Source organism: Castor canadensis, chromosome 1 (assembly GCF_047511655.1).
Source record: "Castor canadensis chromosome 1, mCasCan1.hap1v2, whole genome shotgun sequence".
NCBI lineage: Eukaryota > Metazoa > Chordata > Mammalia > Rodentia > Castoridae > Castor > Castor canadensis.
This window is the reverse complement of record NC_133386.1, coordinates 51,282,789-51,298,198: the sequence shown is the minus strand read 5'-3', so window position 1 is coordinate 51,298,198 and position 15,410 is coordinate 51,282,789. Positions and strand designations below refer to the sequence as shown.

Genomic DNA, 15,410 nt, shown 5'->3' with positions numbered 1-15,410 from the left:
AATCCTGCCTATGGGGCTTTAATCTCATACCTTGACTTCAGACCTAATCTCCATGTCAGCAACTTCACTGTCTCTATTTCCCCACGTATACTGTTGAGTTCCTTGAATGTATGCATCATGTCTTCTCATTTTATTTCCAATCCTAACAGGGAGTATGGAATATAGTAGATGTTTTAATACATGTTAAACAAACATTGTGGTATAGCAAAAAACATAATTTGGTCTTGGTCACTAGGTCTGGTACAGAGCTTCTAAAACTCTTACTGCCTGAGTTAGAGACTGTCTTGTTTTTGTCAGGAACATTTAATAGCCATAACATGATTTATGTTGACCACGTGACTCTTGATGAGGCCCTTAGCTTCCTAGTTGAGAGAGGAATCAACCACGTGATCAGAGGAACTTTGAGCCCCATTACCCTACCTCTGTGGAGGAAAGGGGCTGAAGACTCAGCTCAATCACCAACAGTCAATGAATTATCAGTCAAGACTTTGTAATGCAACTATGATATAAACTCTTGAATGAAAAGGTTGGGGGGAGCTTCCTAATTGGTAAACATAAATAACCAAGAGGATGGCATACCTAGATTCCAAGGGACAAACAGTCCTAAATCTAGGACCCTTCCAGACCTTGCTATATGGTACCTCTTCATCTGACTGTTCATCTCTGTTCATCAGTAATAAAATGTAATTGTTAAGTGTAGTATTTTCCTGAGTTTTGTAACTTTTCTAGCAATTTACAATATCTGAAGGGGGTGGTTGTTGGAACTCTCAAATTTGTGTTGGCTGAGTGAAATACTGTCATCTGAAATAAGAGTAGTATTGCCAGACTAAGCCCTCACCCTGTGAAGTCTGCATTAACTCTTGCAAGTTAGTGACAGCACAGAACTGAATTATAGAATACCCACAGCTGCTATCAGAGAACTGAGAATTTGTTGTTGAAAAGTGGACACAACAGGATTTTTTTTGCTCCCCAAACAGTGTTTCTGAAGAGGGCTTTCAACTGAAGTCTATCAGAAAACATGACTATTCTATTTTCCCCTTCCCTCTGTACTTCCCCCCCACACACCCCCCTTCCTTCTTTTTCCAGACTGCGGTTTGAATTCAGGGCCTCATACTTGCTAAGCCAGTGCTTTACTACTTTAGCCATGCCTCCAGCTTTTTTTGCTTTAGTTATTTTTCAGATAGTGTCTTGCTTTTTGCCCAGGCTGGCCTAGGACTTCGATACTCTTACATGCCTCCCTTGTAGTTGGGATTATAGGCAATGTACCATTATGCCTGGTCCCAATAATTTCTTTCAAATATTAACAACGAAAATATTAATAATGTCCTCACATCTTCTTTCCAGGGAAAGAATTACTAGATATCAGAAGAGGCATCTCCCTCAACGCCTTTTCTAAACTGTGGTGTTGAGAAGTAAACTCAGAGCCTTGGGCATTCTAGGCAAGCACTCTACCACTAAGTTATATATCTGGTCCAAGACCAGCTTTCTAGACTGAACAACCATTAACACAAACAACACAATATATCACACATATTCTTTTGAGATTAATGTGTCAGTTCATATTTAATTTAAATAATTTAATTTAAAATTATTATTATAGAAATCAGTAATTCCCTTGACTTTCTATGGCAATGAAACTCAATTTGGGTACTGCTAAAGGTCTATAGTGATAACTCATATTAGTTTTTGTAGTTATTTCAATCCAAGTGTAAATAACCAATGTCCCGAACTAAAATTAACTTTCTGGCTATGATGTGAAAATTTGTCTCAGACAATTTAAAGCAATGATATTAGTAGTTAATTGAGATAAACTTACTGTCTAGTTAAATTTGTTTATACAAATGCCTGAATTTTCCTTGAGAAACAGAATACTACGAGTAGTTAATATTATCTGTAAGTCTAGTAAACTGTTCAACCATACATCTGGCAGTTGAATACTAATTTTTAGGACCTTAAAATTTTAACCTCTCTACAAGAAAGTGAAAAGACAATCCACAGAATGGGACAAAATATTTACAAATCACATATCTGATAAGGGACATATCTAGAATAAACAACTATTATAACTTAATAACATAAAGAACAAAATTTTAAAATGGGTGCTACAGTTTATACTGTGAATGCCCCCCTCAAGGCCCATGCATAAAGACTAGGTCCCAAGGCTGTGATACTATTGGAAGGTGGCAGAAAACTTCAGTAGGTAGGGCCTAGTGGAAGGAAGTCATCGGGTGCATGTTCTTGAAGGAGATATTGAGCCCTGGCCCCTCCTCTTTCTTTGCTTCCTGGCTTCCTCTATCACATGCTCCTGTCATGATGTTTTTGTTTTTTTTGGTAGGACTAGGGTTTGAACTCAAGGCTTTGTGCTTGCAAAGCAGAAGTTCTACCACTTGAGTCATACCTCCAGTCCATTTTTCTCCCGTTATTTTGGAGACAGGCCCAGGCTAGCCTCAAACTGTGATCCTCCCGATCTCAGCCTCCCAAGTAGTTATTGTGAGCCACTAGCACCCAGCTAAAGGACAGCTCAAGCTGGTCACTTACTGCCTCATCCTCTTTGCCTCATTGATTACCGGCTTGCACTACCATGACCAATTGTTTGCTGTACTCACAGAAACAATGGTAACAACCAACCATGGGCTGAAATCTCTGAAATCAAGAGCCAGTATAAACCTTTACTCTGTCAAACTGATTATCTTGGGTATTTTCTTACAATAACGCAAAGCTGACTATCACAATGGGCAATGTATCTGGGTAGACATTTCCCTAAGAAGATATACAAATGGACAACAATCACACGGAAAGATTCTCAACATCAGCAACTCCCAGCGAATGCAAATCAAAACCACAGTGAATACTACTTCAATACCTACTCAGAAAAATATAATTTAAAACTTAAGAGCCAGGCACTGGTGGCTTAGGTCTGTAATCCTAGCTACTCAGCAAGCAGAGATCAGGAGGGTCACAATTTGAGGCTAGCCCAGGCAAATAGTTTGCCAGACCCTATCATGAAAAATACCCAATAAAAAAAAAGAGCTAATGGAGTGGCTCAAGTGGTAGAGCATCTGCCTAGCAAGTGTGAGGCCCTGAGTTCAAACTCCAGTACTGCCAAAAACAATCAATCAATAAATAATAAAAATAAAAGTTAAATAGTAATAGCTATTATAGAGAAGTTGGGAACCTCATACACTGCTGGTAAAAATATTAACGGTGCAGGTGCTTTGAAGATAGTCTAGTAGCTCTTCAGTTAAACTGGAGCTACCATATGACTAGCAATTCTGTTCGTAGGTATAATGCAAAAGAGAAACGGAAATATGTATGCACAAAAAAACATATACATGACTGTCCTCAGTGGGATTATGATTAATGTTCAACTCAAATGTCCATCAACTAGTGAATAAATATTATACGAAATATCCATACAATGGAATGTTATTCACTCATAAAAAGTAAGAGAGAGCTGATACATGCTATACGTGGATGAGCCCTGAAAATACTATGCTAAGTTAAAGAAGCCAAACACAGAAGACCACATACTACATGATTCCATTTACGTGAAATGTCCAGAATGGGCAAATTTTAGAGACAAAGAAAATTAATGGTTCCATGGGGTTAAGGAAATGTGTAGTGATGCCTACTGGATAGAAAGGATTTTTGAATGATTAAAAATGTTCTAAAAAATAAACAAATGTTCTAAAATTGACTGCACAATTCTGAAGGTCACTGAATTGTACAGTTTAAATAGATAAGTCCTATGTTTCATATTTTGGGGGACAACTACTAAGGTCTGAACTCAGGGTCTTACACTTGCTAGGCAGATGCTCTACCACTTTAGTCATGTCCCTAGCCCTTTGTGATTGTTTTCTCATATAGGGTACTATGCTACTTTTCCCAAGCTGGCTTCCAACCATGATCCTCCTACCTTCACCTCTCTAATACTAGGGACCACAGGCATGCACCACCATGCCTGGCTTTTTTCTTCAGATAGGGTGTCACTAACCTTTGCTGAACTGGCCTTGAACCTCAGTTGTCTTGTCTCTGCCTCCCGACTAGCTGGGATCACAGGCAAGTGCCACCTTACCTGACCATTTTGGTAATTTTTAAACTTACCTATATTCTTTGTTTTCTTTAAAGGTCTCTAATGAGAAGGTTTAATTCTGAATACAGCATTAGTCAGTGCATTCATTAAAATAAATTACTGGATTTATATCATAAAAATTGTGAATACACTGAGAGATCAATAATCACCAGCCACTAAAACACTTGCACATCTTTATTTCCATTTAGAGATACAATAATATAGTATTTTTAGACACTGGATCACATATTTTTGTTAATTTATAGGTGTTAAACTTACAGTAAATAATCATTGCCCAAAACGAAGTAATTAAAGATTAAGTAAGAACTGTCAATGTAAAAAAAAGGTTTCCTCAGACAATAAAAACTGAGTAAAACTAGGATATAGTCTTTATTTATTCTGCCAAAAGGAGGAAGCACCATAGGCTTCTCCCAGTCTTGAAACCTCTCCATGATTAGCTGATATCCTACATCTTTTGTAAGTCTTCTTAAGAGCATATTCAGTTACCAAGAATACTGGACTGGTATGGCCAGTGAGTTCTACTAAGCATGGTTGGTTACATGGAGGCCTGAATAAGGCAAAATGATAAAAAATGAAAATCAAAGTCCCAAGTCTTAGGCAGAAACATTATCTACACCTGTTGAAAATGAGGAAAACAAGAAGCCAGTGGAGCTTCATCTTTAAAGTATTAAGAGAAAAAAAAGGTCAAAATTTTTAATAATTGCCCTAAATTTTACAGTATGCATTTACAACAAATTTAAATCTGCTGTCAAATGATACTGCACCGCTTCATGGTTATGCAGGGACCCTACTACAGCATTGCAAGTTCCTCTCTCCCACTCCTGATAACATTGCTGTCAACATGGGTAAGTTAAAAATCACTGAATGTATCATCACCATTATTTTTTGAACAGTTATCTATCAACTAAGAACAAAAGTTTTTTGTTTTGTTTTGTTTTTTTTCCCTATGCTGGGGATCTAATCTAGAGCCTGGAGAATGCTAGGTGAGCATGCTACCACTGAGCTATCTGAGCTATCCCTTCAGCTAAGAAAACAAAGTTTTAATTTACCAGTACTCATTCCTTCTCTACTGCTCTCCTCTTCTTCATGTAGATTCAAGTTTCTGATCTATATCATTTTCATTTTCTCTAGAGAATTTACTTCAACATTTCTTATAAGACAGTAATATTTCTTATTGGCAACAGATTGCCTCAAATTTTATTTGTCTGAGAAAGCCTTTCTCGTTCACTTTTGAAAGATAGTTTTAATATACACAGAATTCTAGCCAGGTGCTTTCTTTTGAAACTTTAAACATTTTTGTCCACCCTCTTCTTATTAGCATGGTATGTGAAGTCCAATGTAATTCTCATCCTTCTTACATAGTTGAGTTTTTTTTTTTCCTCCTGTTTTTTTTTCAAGATTTTCTCCGTCTTTAGTTTCCTGCAGCTTGAATATGATATGTATAGATAAAGATTTGGGGGACATATATTGATCCTACTTGGTCTCTGAGTTCTTGGATCTGTAGTTTAGTGTCTGTCATTAATTCTTAGTCATTATTGCTTTAAATTTTTTTTTGCTGTTCTCCTTCTGATGAGCCCATCAAAGATTATTCTTCATTTATTGCAGTGCTGCTTTTGATTTCTAGTATTTCCTTTTGACTCTTTGATAGAATTTTAACCTTTATGTTTACATGACTCATCTGTTCTTGTATATTGTATACTGGCTCTTTCATTACAGCTCTTACCATATTACTTATTTCAAATTCCCCACTGGAGAAGCCCAACATCTCTTCCATATCCAGCTAAGAGTTAGGCTGTTGTGTTTGTTTGCTATAGCTACAGGTATTACTGGCTAATATTTCCTCTAATGTCTTTGTTTTGTCTCTTATTTCTCTTTGAAACTAAGTAGTGTGCATATAAATCTGGTAGTTCTTCCAGCTGCAATACTGTTACCAGAGAGGAGCTTCTTGACAGAGTGGAAGGAGAAAAGTGTTCTATAGTTTTGACTAGATTTCAGTCTTTAAAAGTTGGCCTATGCCCCTGTGATGTGACCTTCACAAGCACTTCTCAGCAACCCCAACTTCTCTCTGTAAAACAAAGGGGACTGGAGTTGGGTATTTCCCCAAGTTGCTTGGGCTCTGGTAGTTTTCTTTGTGGGCTAATGGAGAACAGAATGCTCTGGCATATTCCATGCTGGTTAGTTACTATTCTACCATCCTCCTGCTGTAAGCTCAAGAATATTTTTTTCCTTAAGTCTTCAATATGGGGTTCCTGGAGGAAAAACTCATGAACGGTTGGGGACTCCACTAATACTGAGATCCCACAGTTTTAACTCTCAGACTATTCTACACTTGGCTTCTGACAATTCTTCAGTTATAGTTTGTTTTCCTACCACTTCCTGGCTCCATTGGCTTCTTCTCCAGATAAGTTGTGATTCTCTGAATTTATGTCTTCTCTAGTTTGGAGGACAGTTATTTACCTTGTGACATGAATTTTCTAATGAGAATAAAAAGAGTTGCTGATTTTCAGTTTGTTCAGTTTCTTTCTTGTGGGGACAAGTGCAACAATTTCCATTTTCTTCCTCTGTTTTTGAGATAGATAGATGAAGCTATGTAGCCCAGGATGGCTTTGAGATGGCATTCTCCTGCTTCACTTCTGAGTGCTGGGTTTATCGGCATGCACCAACAAACCCAGCACAATTTCTAATTTCTTTACATGTCTAAATTAAATCTGGAATTCACTGTTCTTTTGATATGTTCTATCATTCCTGAACACTTTCTTATTTTCTGGAATAAGATGTTTTAGGTTCATTTCTACTTTCTCTGCCCCCAGCTGTGGAATAAGTGAATTCCCAAGGGTCTCTTGGTTCCTTTTAGTGCACGTTTAGAATCATGATCTGGATGCTAGGTATGCTCACTGTTATAGGATGCATTATATCTATGACTTCTAAGTGCATAGCAACAGGAAATTGTATGTTGATATAAACACATTCACACCTGTATTTATATTTCTGTATCTATTCTATGAAAGTCTGAGTTCATAGTGACACCTCCAAACACAAGCCAACACCATGTGACACTCTGGTTGTCCCCATATATGTATTTCTCTCTTGCTCAATAGTGGGAAATCTGGTTCCCATTATCCTAAGTACAATATACATATATGTATATTTATACGTTAATACCAATATATATATGAGTTTACATATACCCAGAATACACAAAAAACAATTTCAGAATTACTAGTCCTTACCACTAAGAAAAGCATCATTACAAGAATTTTCAGTATTTATTTACTCTTTTCTGAGGGTAGAGGGTGGTAAATTTTTCATCTAATAGAATGCATAAATGTCAACTGAACCCTGATTAATTTTGACAAATGTGTATACCTTTATCAAGTTATGGAGCATTTCTATCATCCATGTGTAATTCTTTTTGTGCACCTGTTTTCATTTACCTTAGGCAAATACTTAAAAGTGGAACTCCTGGGCCAAACGTTTAAAGTTATGAGAAATTCCCATTCAGATTTTTCAAGTGGTAGGCTCATTTTATACTTTCATGCAATTCCTCATCACATTCATGCTACAATTTTGTGCTGTCAGTCTTCATAATTGTAGCCATTTTAGTGGTTGTGTAGTGGTAACACACAGTGGTTTTAATTTGCATTTCCATAATGACAAAATTATATAGTGCACTTTCCGTTTGCCTATTGAATATTCAAATATCTTCCTTGGCAAAATGGATATTTGCTTTGAGAATATTATCTCACAATCTGTAAATTACTTATTTTCTTATTAGTATCTTTTGATGAACAGTTCTTAATTTTGATGTTATTTTTATTTTTTAATGGTAACTTTTTCTAGTCCTAACAAATCATTGTCTTCATCCTCCCTTTCATCTACACATGAAGACAATTTCCTTATGTATTTTTCGAGATTTATAATTTGAACCTTTCATTTAGGTCTATAGTGGATATGTAACTTTTGTGACTGGAAAGAGTTGCTGGTTGAGGATGACTTGTCTTTTGGCAGTAGTGAGGTTTGAACTCAGGGCCTCATGCTTGTGAGGCAGGTGCTGTGCCACTTAAGCTAAACCTTCAACTTATTTTTGCTTTTAGTTATTTTTTGGAGGATCTCAAGCTCTTTCCTAGGGTAGGCCTCAGACCATGACCCTCCTACCTATGGCTTTCTGCTACCTGTGATTACAGGTAGGCATGCATCACCTCAGTTTATTTGCTGACAAGTGTGTGGGGGGGGTCCTCTACCTTTTTGCCTAAGTTGGCCTTGAACTGGGATCCTCCTGATTTTCACCTCCCGAGTATAGCTGGGCATGAGCCACCACAACTGGCTTTTTCCAACTTCTTAAAGTGAAAGCTTAGATCAAAGGCTTTTACCATTTATTTTCTCCTGCTAGGCAGGCACTTTTACCGCTTAAGCCACTCTACCAGCCTCACCATTTATTTTCTAATACACACTTTTAATTATAAATTTCCCTCTATTACTTCTGCATCATACAAATTTTAATATACTATATCAAAATCATTATCATTTAGTTCAGAATGTTCTAATTTCACTGGACCTATGGTTACTTAGGACTGTTGCTTAATTTCCAAATATTAGAACAGGTATCTTTTTGTTTCTGATTTTTAATGTAACTTCATTATGGTTAGGAATCATACATTGTACAATTCCAATCCTTTTATATTTATTCTAGCTTAGTGAATATTCCACATGACCTTAAAAATAATGTGTAAACTCTTGGGGATATACCCAAAAGACTGTGACACAGGTTACTCCAGAGGCACCTGCACACCCATGTTTATTGCGGCACTTTTCACAATAGCCAAGTTATGGAAACAGCCAAGATGCCCACCACTGAAGAATGGATTAAGAAAATGTGTTATCTATACACAATGGAATTTTATGCAGCCATGAAGAAGAACGAAATGTTATCATTTGCTGGTAAATGGATGGAATTGGAGAACATCATTCTGAGTGAGGTTAGCCTGGCCCAAAAGACCAAAAATCTTATGTTCTCCCTCATATGTGGACATTAGATCAAGGGCAAACACAACAAGGAGATTGGACTTTGAGTACATGATAAAAGCTTTAGCACACAAGGGAGGGGTGAGGATAGGTAAGACACCTAAAAAATTAGTTAGCATTTGTTGCCCTTAACGCAGAGAAACTAAAGCAGATACCTTAAAAGCAACTGAGGCCAATAGGAAAAGGGGACCAGGAACTAGAGAAAAAGTGAGATCAAAAAGAATTAACCTAGAAGGTAACACCCACGCACAGGAAATTAATGTGAGTCAGCTCCCTGTATAGCTATTCTTATCTTAACCAGCAAAACCCCTTGTTCCTTCCTATTATGGCTTATACTCTCTCTGCAACAAAATTAGAAATAAGGGCAAAATAGTTTCTGCTGGGTATTGAGGGGGTAGAGGGGAGAGGGAGGGGGTGGAGTGGGTGGTAAGAGAGGGGGTGGTGGCAGGGGGGGAGAAATGACCCAAGCCTTGTATGCACATATGAATAATAAAAAAAAAATGTGTGAAGTTATTAGGTACAGGGTTCTGTTAAATTGAGTTGGTTGATGTACTGTTTAAGTGTCCCATATGCTTATCAATTTTCTAGCTATTTTATCAAATACAAAAAGACAAATGTTGACGTCTCCACCTATAAAACTACCGTATGTTTATCCCTTTAGTTCTCCTTTGATGCTTGATGTCAATTTTGCATAGTGTTTTGCAGTTTTTATGTTTTTTTGATAACTTTTACTTAAATCATTTTGAAATGTTCCTCTTTATTTCTGATAATTCTTCTCACTATGAAGTGTACTTTGTCCAATATTTAGCTACACTAGTTTTCTTGTGATTTGCATAATATATATTTCACCAATTTTACTTTTTGCTTGTATCATTATACTTTATGTAATTCTAAGCAACACATTGCTATGCTTTCCTTTTTAGTTCTGAATAATCAGTTCATTCAAATGTAATATAGTTTTATTGATGTGGTTAGGCTTAAGGCTAATTTTGCTGTGTGTGTGTGTTTGGTGGTGCTAGATACCAAACTCAGGGCCTCATGCATACTAGACAAGCACTCTACCATGAGCTCTGCTCTCATCCCCTTGTTCTTTTCTTCATGTTTATTCTTTGTACATTTTTCCTCCCTTCCTATTTCCTTTTGACCTGAAAAACCTTTAGATTAAATTGTAACTTACTGATTGTCTTATGTGTTTACTGTTGGTTGCTGTAGTGTTCACACTATACTTTTGTTCTTTCTCATTTTTTGTTTTTGTTCTCATAAAGTTACTTCATGTTATTAGCTGCACAATGTATTAGTATTTTATTAAACTATAAAGAAATTAAGAAGCAAAATAAGCATTTCATGTTTACTTACATACTTACCACTTCTGGATTCCTTCATTCCTTCGTGCACATCTGAGTTTCCATATAGTATCCTTTCCTGTTAGCTTCAATAGCAGCCTTAACGTTTCTCATAGTTGTGCTTGCTTATTATGAATTCCTATACCTTTTGTCCAAAAAATTTTTCCATTGTGCCATTATTTCTGAAGTATACTTCAGCTAGATATATAGTTATAGGATTTTTTTTTTCTTTTAGAAATGGCCTATTTTATTTCTAATTAAAAGTCATCAGCAATTCTTACAGTCATTGCTCTGTTTATACTTCAAGGGACTTTTCTTGGCTGCTTTAAAGATTTTTTTTATCACTGGCTATTTATAACCTGACGATATACCTTGAAGCCCAGGTTCATGTGTGTATCCTGCATAGGGTTTCTGTTATTATTATCTATAGGTTTTATCCTACCATGCTTTCATTTAAATTATTGGATCTATTTGTGATTCCTGTTTCAAAGTCCCCTATTGTGAATGTCATCATGTATTTCATTTCTGGGTCTATCTTTTTTATTTTTATTTTATTTTTTGGTGCTGGGGACTGAACCTAGGGTCTTTGCATACTAAGCACATACTCTACCTGGCTAGATCTACTGGCTAGATCCCCTGTCCGAGTCTGTTTTTATTGACAGATTCCTCTCCAATTATATATTACATTTTCCTAATTGTTTACTATCTTGTAATTTTTACATGGATGCTAGGTAATTTGGATACTAGAGTATGGATTTCAGTATCTTCCTTTCAAGATGTTAAGTTTTGTTCCAGCATGCAATTAATTTAACTTCAGATTAATCTAATTATTCTCAGCCTTGTTTTTAAGTTTTGGGTTTTTTTTGTTGTTGTTTTGTTTTTTTTAAATTGTGGCCTTTTTGGGGTTTCTACTGAGTGCCTAGCATATTTGATATGATCTGGTTAAATGAAATTTGCATATTTTGTAGACCTTTGCAAATTCTGGAAGTTTTCTTTCCCTAGAAATCCTTACCTGGTCTCAGAGAGTCTTAGCCTGTCCGTTTATAGCTTAAAGACTGTTCATTTATACATTTTATGAGGAAATTTGTAACAGATCATCTTCACTGTTATCTTTCAGCCTAAAAATACATAGCATTTATGGCTATATCAAAAAATTTCTATTTTATAAATAGCAGTATTTCTATTTCCTAAAGCTCTGAGATTCTTGAGAATGTATTTCAAATATTTCAAATCAAACAGAAAACAGAGTACTATCATCATCTATGTTACATTCCTTCGTAAAATATAGGTAAACAGAAAGGTGAACAAAGGGTACAAAGCAATAGAAACTGACCTCCAAATCTGCCATGTACACAGGCCTTCAAAAATGTGTCAGATTAGAATGGGGGTAGGGGTGGAGGTGGGAGGGGTGGTACCAGTGGGAGGGTGGGAAAGGGCATGGGAGGGTGAATACAATGCCGATACTGTATATACATGTACGTAAATGGAAAAATGATACCTCTTGAAACTATTTCAGTACTTGGTGGGGGGCACAGGAGAATGATGGAGGAAGTGAATTCGATCAAGTACGATATATTTGAAATACTGTAAAAAACATTTGTAAATGCCACAATATATCCCCACCCAGAACAATTTAAAAAAACAAACAAACCAACAAGCAAACAAAACCCTCATGGCACTACTCATCAGTGGAGACAGAATGAGTTATCAACTACATATTGCTAGGTCAACTGGTTATTGAGCAGAGGGAAAAAAGTTAGATTTCCTATAACACACTGGCTAAGAAATCAGTCCAGATGAATTCACACTGAACGGTAAACAACAGCATATGAAAGAATATTTTTAAGGCATCCACTTAGAAGAGTTAAAAACAGGCATAAAAAAGCATAAAGCACAAAAAAACTGTATTTAAATTAATGGCCACAAACACCATAAAGTAAGTAAAATGACACACACAGACCAAGAGAAGAAGTTTCCAATGCATTTAATCAGCAACAATAAAAAAAAAATCACTACCTAGAATATGATGAGCTTCTAAAATCAATAAGGTAACTAAAAAAATGGACAAAGAATACAAGGAAAAGGAAATAATAAAATAAGACCAACCTAGGGAATGGGGGCATAGCTCAAATGGCAGAGTGCCTGCTAGTAAATGCAAGGCCTTGAGTTCAAATCCCAGTGCTGCCAAAAAATAAAAAAATAAAAGCTCTACATTCCAGTTTATTGAGAACATGTGACTAAAGAACCTATTTAAAGGGAAAAAAATAGAAAATCTAATAGCAACAAATGTTTCTAAGGAACTACTAAAATTAGAACTCTCACTTTCTTGATGAAAGTATAATTTCTTAGGAGCAATTTGGTACTATCAAATAAAGTTAAAGAAGTATATACACTGTGGCCTGGAAACTATGGTGCATGGAATATACTCTAGAGAACTATATTGTACAAGAGTGTACAATATAGTATTTTCTAGTAGAAAAATGTAGGGGTGGAGTGGACCAACAAAATAAATGTCTACCAATAAAAGAATGGAAAAATTAATTACTTAGAAAAATTGGACTCAGTAAGAGTTTAACTATTGGAAGCCTCTCCCAACCTCCTATTTTATGTATCAAAGAAGAAATTCAGAGTGCATAAAATAACACCTGCCAGGACCAGAAATTCCCAAAGCTCTAAGTTCAGTGTTATTTTCAGTACACTAAAATACCATTTCTGACCAGTTTAAAAACATCAACAACTATAACAACAAAACTCCTAGAACATAACTCTTAGCAAATAAAATTGGGCATCTGTAAAGAAGCATATTTCTAGCCACATCACAAATGCATTAACATTCCTTAAAATCACTGCAACACCTTACAATGAATTCATAATAAAGAAAACATCCACAGTTAAAAGGTCATTGAATCAAATAAAAATATTTTAAAATCTCTAAGAATAGCTATACAGTTAACAATGACATTTCTTCCATAAGCCACTCTTTTATAACCCTGATTTCTGCCAATGTTGATTTCAAATCTACCTAGAATTCCTAAAATAAATCTCTCCTCAAAATACAACATAAAAGACAAGAGATCTTCTTCAACCCAAGTCTTTTAAGTTCCTTTTTAAAAATATATATAAAAGAAACATAGAAACCGAAAAGCCTATGAAAATCAGTAACCCAATGGATTCTTTTTTTTAAAATATTCTTTTTTTTAATTCATATGTGCATACAATGCTTGGGTCATTTCTCCCCCCTACCCCAACCCCTCCCTAACCCTCCAGCCCCCTCCCTCTCCCACCCACCCCATCAATACCCTGCAGAAATTATTTTGCCCTTATCTCTAATTTTGTTGAAGAGAGAGTATAAGCAGTAACAGGAAGGACCAAGGGTTTTTGCTAGTTGAGATAAGGATAGCTATACAGGGAGTTGACTCACAGTGATTTCCTGTGCATGTGTGTTACCTTCTAGGTTAATTCTTCTTGATCTAACCTTTTCTCTAGTTCCGGGTCCCCTTCTCCTATTGGCCTGAGTTGCTTTAAGGTATCTGCTTTAGTTTCTCTGCGTTGAGGGCAACAAATGCTACCTAGTTTTTTAGGTGTCTACCCTTTCCTCATACCTCCCTTGTGTGCTCTCGCTTTATCATGTGCTCAAAGTCCAATCCCCTTGTTGTGTTTGCCCTTGATCTAATGTCCACATATGAGGGAGAACATACGATTTTTGGTCTTTTGGGCCAGGCTAACCTCACTCAGAATGATATTCTCCAATTCCATTCATTTACCAGCAAATGATAACATTTCATTCTTCTTCATGGCTGCATAAAATTCCATTGTGTGTAAATATGACATTTTCTTGATCCATTCATCAGCAGTGGGGCATCTTGGCTGTTTCCATAACTTGGCTATTGTGAATAGTGCTGCAATAAACATGGGTGTGCAGGTGCCTCTGGAGTAAACTGTGTCACAGTATTTTGAGTATATCCCCAAGAGTGGTATTGCCGGATCAAATGGTAGATCAATGTTTAGCTTTTTAAGTAGCCTCCAAATTTTTTTCCAGAGTAGTTTGTACTAGTTTACATTCCCACCAACAGTGTAAGAGGGTTCCTTTTTCCCCGCATCCTTGCCAACACCTGTTGTAGGTGGTATTGCTAATAATGGCTATTGTAAATGGAATTGTTTTCATATATTCTTTCTCAGTTTGTTCAATATTAGTATATAGAAATGCTAATGATTTTTCCATGTTGATTTTATATCCTGCTACCTTGCTATAGCTACTGATGGTGTCTAGGAGCTTTTGAGTAGTTTTTTGGGTCTTTAAGGTATAGGATCATGTTGTCTACAAATAGGGATATTTTGACAGTTTCTTTACCTATTTGTATTCCTTTTATTCCTTCTTCTTGCCTAATTGCTCTGGCTAGCAATTCCAGTACTATGTTGAATAGGAGTGGAGATAGTGGGCATCCTTGTCTAGTTCCTGATTTTAGAGGGAATGGTTTCAGTTTTTCTCTGTTAAGTATAATGCTGGCTGTAGGTTTGTCATATATAGCTTTTATAATTTTGAGGTACTTTCCTTCTATTCTTAGTTTTCTTAGAACTTTTATCATGAAATGGTGTTGGATCTTATCAAAGGCTTTTTCTGCATCTACTGAGATGATCAATTGGTTTTTGTCTTTCCTTCTGTTAATGTAGTTTATTACGTGTATTGATTTTCGTATGTTGAACCACCCCTGCATTCCTGGGATGAAGCCTACTGGTCTTGGTGAATGATCTTTTTGATGTGGTGTTGAATTCGGTTTGCCATTATTTTGTTGAGGATTTTTGCATCAATGTTCATTAAGGAGATTGGCCTATAGTTCTCCTTTTTTTGGAGGTGTCTTTGCCTGGTTTTGGAATAAGTGTAATACTGGCTTCATAAAATGTGTTAGGCAGTTTTCCTTCCCTTTCTATTTCATGGAACAGTTTAAGGAGAG

At 36.2% G+C, this 15,410-nt stretch overlaps 1 protein-coding gene across 15 annotated transcripts in view; it reads right to left on the bottom strand.

The window, feature by feature from the left end:
- The window catches only part of Rev3l (REV3 like, DNA directed polymerase zeta catalytic subunit), a 172,848-nt gene that overhangs the window by 121,710 nt on the left and 35,728 nt on the right, over positions 1-15,410 (bottom strand). For 7 of the 15 annotated variants that reach the window (XM_074076520.1, XM_074076557.1, XM_074076559.1 and 4 more), the window contains one exon: positions 31-142. The exons of the other annotated variants lie outside the window; for them this stretch is intronic. The gene's annotated coding sequence lies outside the window, so the exon portion shown is untranslated. The remainder of the gene's footprint in view (positions 1-30; positions 143-15,410) is intronic. 15 annotated transcript variants of the gene reach the window in all.